The sequence below is a fragment of the Aquila chrysaetos genome, chromosome 4 (assembly GCF_900496995.4).
Source record: "Aquila chrysaetos chrysaetos chromosome 4, bAquChr1.4, whole genome shotgun sequence".
Taxonomy (NCBI): domain Eukaryota; kingdom Metazoa; phylum Chordata; class Aves; order Accipitriformes; family Accipitridae; genus Aquila; species Aquila chrysaetos.
This window is the reverse complement of record NC_044007.1, coordinates 47747338-47754241: the sequence shown is the minus strand read 5'-3', so window position 1 is coordinate 47754241 and position 6904 is coordinate 47747338. Positions and strand designations below refer to the sequence as shown.

The window sequence follows — 6904 nt, the reverse complement described above, 5'->3', positions numbered from 1 at the left end:
GTGGGCTATTTGCAGGTCCAGGTTTGACCTGAAAAAATCCGGTCCCGAATTTTTGGTTATTTGCAGTCAATATGGAAAAAAAAAAATTAATCTTCACATGAAATCTAGGAATTCTTCTTAAAATGCAGTTGGAAGGTAGAGTGAGCACTTAGACTCACCTGTTTTCCTAAATAATATAGCTTTACATGAGAAATATGGGACAGAAATGGATTGGAAATCCAATGTTTGAGTCAGAATTGATGCCTGGTACTGATTTTGTCAGCATACTCTGCCTGCCAGTCTCATTAAGTGCACACAGTCTTATTTGCAACAGAGGATGTTTTCTTTTACTGACTTTAATTATTTTTCTTCTGGAGTTCAAAAATTTATTGAACAATATTAAGTAAGGACATGCTGATTTTTGTAGTTTGTTCAGTGTTTTGTAAGAGCCACTTTGAACTTTTCTTTTGGAGGACCTTTTTTAAGGAATCCTCCTACAAAAATTTGCTTGCTATAAACACACTTTTGCATCAATCTTAGAACATACAAAGAATGAAACCCTAAGTTCCAAGGTCTTCCTGAACAGGGGGGCTTCTCAAACAAGTCTCCATCCCTTGTAAGTAGAGGCAATCCAAAATGTTGAAAAAACATTAATAGATATCTTCAAGAAAGATTTAAAGGAATTTTAAAAACAGTTTGGATCATGTTATTTCTACCTGCCTTCTGGTCTTGAAGTGTTTACAATCTGTGAATTTAAATATCTTCAACAACTAAGCTTGTTATGGGTGGATTTGACTGAGAAGATTATGGAAATCTGGCTGAGTCCCAAGAGCTGAAAAGGTCCCTATCATTAACTGACAACTTCTTTTCTTATAGTACTGACAGCCTTAGATCCATGATTATGGGTCTATGCCTTGTCTATGGTGTAGACCAACCAAATTTACCAACTAAGACAGGATACTTTTAACCTTCCCTCTGAAAAAAAATCTGTTGCTCTTCCAGCATGTCTTTTATCTATATGAGAAAGGATAATTAAACATTGAGACTAACAATCACCATGCAGAGCAAAGGTTTTTATGGTATCAAGCTCTGCCTACTGCCTAGTAATCTCCTCTTTTTCCTCAGGTAACAACTAAACCAGGATCTTGCTATTCCAGGAAAGGACATGTCTTGAGATAGCACAGATAGTTTTTTCTGTTCTCAGTAATCCTGATACTCAGATCTTTATAGCAATAACCAGATAGCGAGAGATCCATATAAAGATAATAGGGAGAAATCCATATAAAAATATGTATATCTATTACTAGTTAACTCTTCCATCACAGTCATTGGGATACTAGAGAACCAAACATCTGTATATGAGAAACATTTGAGTGTCCAGCTTGCAGTATTTGGAAAGTAGTTGAATAGATGACTCTATAGTTATTTTCTGATTCACTGAAATGAAAGATACAATACTTCTATGATTTTCATATGATGGATGATATGATTTTGAAAGAACAAAGCTTTTATTGTATAATTCCAAAAACATGGAGTCTTTGTTTCCTTCAGCACTAGATGTAAAGTGTGAATAAATTACTTCTGGACTGTAAGAACTCAGCAGAAGTTCAAAATCTGCCAAAATTCTTCCTTGCATTGCAACAAATCTGATCAGAGTGGCAGAAGAACAATTTCTATAATTTTTTTTTTTTTCTTCTGGAGTTAATCTTCAGTATAAAAAAGTGGTTCTTAGTCTTATTTCATGTTCAAGAAAATTCATTATCAGTATTTCAGGGAAATAATTTTCAATTCAATCATTCTTATACATAAAAGTGATGATTGTCTCAAAAGCCACTACAGCAAATAGAAAAAATCGAGATCTGCTCATGGATGGGTCTGAAGAGGGATCCATAGTGATACTGACTGGAAAGTTACAAATTCTACAGAAAAATTCTAGATGTAGAGAAAAGCTGCTGCTCTTAAGGGGGAAAAAAAAAAAAAAAAAAAAAGATGAAACCTGTCTCTTGCCAGCAATTCTAGATTACACATATCAATCAAGATTGTGGATATCTCAGCTACTTTAGAAGGCTAGCAATTTAGTCTCTCCATCTTCTCCCATGATCAATGTACTTCTAAAACTGCACTTTCCTCAATTCTTTTGTTTAAGATGATCAACTTTCTGGACTCCACGGAAGATTTATCTTTTCCTCAGTGTAAATTTCCTATTTCCAGTCTATAACACTCATTCTATTCATGGTGACTGGATCTAGTATATCATAGTGATGCCAGTGATGAGATCATTTTTCCTCTCTTCCTTCAAGTTTCTTAGCGAATATGTCTATCTAGTAGGACTCAGCATATTTTTTGTATTTTGTCTACATGACTTTTCCTTATTCTATCTAAAGATAAAATGGTGAAACTCAATAAACAATATTTCTGAGAAACATTCATTTAATAATAAATAAATTCAATTTATAACATTAACGTCACTTTCTCATAAAGTTCAAACATAACACAATAATTGTGATACTGAGTGAAGGATTCAACCCCCCCTCCTTTGTGTACACTCTTCAAAATTTAAATAGCTTTTAGATAGTCATCACTTAATACTCAGAATTTTTTAATTTGAAGAATCCATCATACTGATGTGGGTGAAAGGGTGAAACCGTACAATTTATGTGTAAGTTTCAATCAAGCCTTTTAATGTATTTGGTTAGCAGATTTTTCGGAAGTACAACATGTCGATATTCTTATTCCAAATACTTTGTTTGACCTCAGAAACTTTTTAAAGAGCTAGAGAAGCTGAAAGTACCCTTAATTCTTGGCTGGCCTTTCCAACAACAAATATAATTTGAATTGAGTGCATGGCAGTCTTCACAGGAATGGGTAACTAGAATTACCAGTGCTTCTCCACGTGGTATCCATTCTAATGACAAAAAGAAAGGGAGAAAAAGCATACAGAGATCTGTCTGGCAGCATGGCATCCATTAAATTGGCTTTGAAAGAAAACAAAACCAGAACCTTCTAACTCATGTGGGCAGAGAAAAGATCTACTGAGACCAGTTGTCTGAAGATGGAGCAAATCTACATACCCTCACTACTCTTCTACACAGAATCATGGAATAATTTAGGTTAGAAAAGACCTTTAAGATTATCGAGTCCAACCATAAGCCTAACACTGCCAAGTCTACCACTAAACCATGTCCTTAAGCACCATGTCTACACGTCTTTTAAATATCTCCAGGGATGCTGACTCAACGACTTCCCCGGGAAGCCTGTTCCACTGCCTGACAACCTTTTCAGTGAAGAAATTTTTCCTAATATCCAATCTAAACGTCCCATGGTGCAATTTGAGGCCATTCCTTGATTGCAAATTTTCGTATTCCCAAATCATCAGGATATGAACTCCTTTTAAGAACTTCAAGTCTTATTTTTATTGTATGATGTGGTCTGCTACAATTCATAAAGTAAGAAAAACCCAAACCCAATGTTTAAGGCTTAAGATGGACTGGAGAGCTTTGTATTATAGCCAGTTTATTCTGTGTTTATACCCTTGTTATGACAAGATCACTTGGACAGTCCTTCACTCTCTGTGAATATCCTGGCCTTCCCAGCTGAAATCTGCAATGACAACTGCATTGAGTGATTTAGCTGTTAGAAAGACCACCTTGAATCTGCATCCAAATGTCCTGAGAATTCTCCTGAGGAGTGGTATGCTTACCAAGGATTGAAGAAGAGCTTGCCACAGAAAGTATAATGGTAAGGACAGGATAATCCTTGTGGAGTTTAAGGTATACGTATCCTAAGGATACTTATTATTAAGGATAGTTATGCTAAGGATACTTATTATTAAGGGTAGTTATGCTAAGGATACTTATAGAAACATTACCCTAAGTAAAAGGATTTTTTTAGAGCTTCACATGAATGTGAATAGTCAGATTGAAAGCAGTAAATTGAAATACTGGAATTGGAGGAGTTGATAGGAGAAAAAGATTCATAGCTGAGTGGTACACATTCCTGGTCGTTTTGGTATTTTCAAGAAGTGGCACAGTTCAGCTATTGCAGATGGTACAGACAAATCACAGAAACATAGAATGGTTTGGGTTGGAAGGGACCTTAAAGATCATTTAGTTCCAACGCCCCTGCCATGGAGAGGGACACCTTCCACTAGACCAGGTTGCTCAAAGCCCCATCCAACCTGGCCTGGAACACTTCCAGGGATGGGGCATCCACAACCTCTCTGGGCAACCTGTTCCAGTGTCTCACTGGTGTCTCAATCTTTTGCCCCAATGTGAAAGAAGGTGTTTAAATATCCTTGGAGCTAAATAAATACTAAACTAAACAATACTACTATTCTCTGTTAGAAAGCCTTATCATGCTTAAAACTGAGTGTGTATTAAAGGAGCTCCCTGAGCTGAGGCCTAAGTAAACAATAAAATAATATTAAAACCTAGTGTGAAGTGTTGCATGTTTTAATTATTTCCTTTTCAGTGAAGGCTTGGTTAGGAATTTCTGTTTTTGTGAAGCTAAACAATCAGGAATATTTTAAAGAATTAAAAGAGTATAAAAAGGTTGACAAACTGCATCAACTCCCAGAGACATCTGGGCACATGTTTAAATTAGTGGATATGAGTAATCCTATTGAATGTGTAGAATTTGAGCTCAAGTGTGTAATTCTAAAATACACTACAAACGTACTAAAGCAATATTAATCTTGAATATGTATGTGCACATGCACACACAAACACATTTATAATAAAAGGGGTTTTTTTTCCAAATTGAAGCTATACAATGACAAATTTGCCTCAACATATCTTTGTTGTCTCATAATAAACACCACACAGAATCCATGTTAAAATGAAAAGTTAAACCACTTATACTCTAAGTAGAATAAAGACTTACAAATCTAAATCTTACATAATGTGTGAAATGCCTATGTACACTTGATACATAGGACTCCATTAGATACTCTGTCACTGTCCAAATACAATTTTCTTTTTCTTTTTTTTTTTAAAATGAGTCAGTCAGAAACCTCTGATAGCACCATTTCAAATGCAAATAATTCTGTTCCAACTGCCTCTTTACATTAGCTAAATGAAGTCATCAGTAAACAAAATTGGAAGAAATCTTAACACAACTGCTGTAAACAACTTTAAAAGTTTTATATCCCAAAAGATTAAAACTGTTAGAAGTCAGTTCAGATTCACTGGAGATGCTCACCACTGATAGAGTTTATAGTCAAAAAATAATCTCTCATCTCACCCAAACTGGTACTGGTCACAGCAAATTATAATCAAAGATAGATTTCTTGGAGGGTGATAATACCATTAGATTTAAGGAATTAAAAATACATGAAACTTTTGAGTTAATGAACAGGGTCCTTAACTGCTCATTTAATTCAAACAGCTGTTTGTTAATGCCCTAAGCAGTGTCATAAACTGTGAAAATACTGTTGAGTGCAAGACACTAGTTAATGCTATAAAGCAACACATGCTCTAATATTAAAAGGATTTAATGGGATTAATAGAGAATAAAACATTAACTCCCTATTATGATGTTTTTAGGACCCAAGGGCAAATTCTGGCTAAAAAGGACTCCGGTTCTAAAAGCACAAAAAGTAAACTATAGCACTGTACAGCAAATCATGGCAATTTTATGCTCCTGAAAAAAAGTGGAACCCTGATAAGATCACATCTGTTCCAATCACAGACTGGATAAAATCACTGTTTACTAAAGTCCTAAATAACTAAATATGTGGAACCCCAACAAGATCCCATCTGTTAAGACTACAATTTGGATAAGGTCCCATTACAAAAATTTCTATATAATAACATATTCGCTGCAAAATAATGAAATTTTTCATTTTCTTCAGTTTCATCAATTCTTTCATAGGCATACACAATATTGTAAAAATCCTACAGCATAATTAACTGGCTTGATGAACATTAATAATGTATTAGGATTTGGATTGTCAATTCAAAAAAGCAATCAAAAATTAGTCTTAGTGTTTAAGCTATATACCCTCAGTCGTATGTTCTTAATTCTAGTTATTTCAAATACATCTATACAATATTTTTTTCATTCCCAATGCAACAACAGGTTTAATAGTATACTTAGTTCATGTGTAAATTACAAAAGCTTATTATTTGCAAAGGTGGCTACTAGTTTTTCTGGTTTTCTTTTGAAAGAATATTCTTCTAGGAATAAAATGGAAAGTAGGCTGAATTTACCTTTACAGATATAGCATATTTGAAAATTGTCAGTAGTAGGAGAATTTTAAAAAAAAGTTCATACAGACTTAATATATAAATAAAATCTATTTCAAGTGCCCAACCTTTTATAAAAAAGTCATACTGCAGAAAAGAAGAATTAAGGATTTGGTCTTTTTTCTGAAGATTGAAGGAAGCAAGGTTAAACATTAAAATTCCAGGTCCTATTGTCCTCCAAAACATTATTAATTGCTTTATAGGGTAGTAGATAAAATGATATATACTTCCGTCCTTTTGAATCAAAAAAATCCCATAACCTAGCAATATCTTCTAAGCAATATAATTAAAATTCTTTGGTTAATTCCTGTATTTAAGATTCTTTAAAACATTAATAATAATTTGCAATTTTACTTGCATAGTAGCTATTTTCACCTGGATATCTCAGATGATGACTTTTAAAAGATCACAGGACCAGAGAGATTAAGGCCCTCATTTTTAATAAAAGTGAGGGCTGACTGCCACCAAAAAGGCAATGAAAGCTGTGGGTGTCCATAATTTCTGCTTAAGTTCATCAAGAATGCACATTTTTAGTGCTTAGTACCTCAAAAAGAAATTGCTTAAAACCAGTCACATATCCAGGGGATAAGAACAAGCTACTTATAAAGTAGTGGTCTCCAACTAAAGATTGTGTTTAGATTTTCACATATCAGGCTTTTCCATAAAAACATAGCAATTAT

General features: G+C 34.1%; 1 protein-coding gene across 2 annotated transcripts in view; it reads right to left on the bottom strand.

Moving 5' to 3' along the window:
- The window catches only part of CCDC178 (coiled-coil domain containing 178), a 183130-nt gene that overhangs the window by 82155 nt on the left and 94071 nt on the right, over positions 1-6904 (bottom strand). The gene's annotated exons all lie outside the window — the stretch shown is intronic.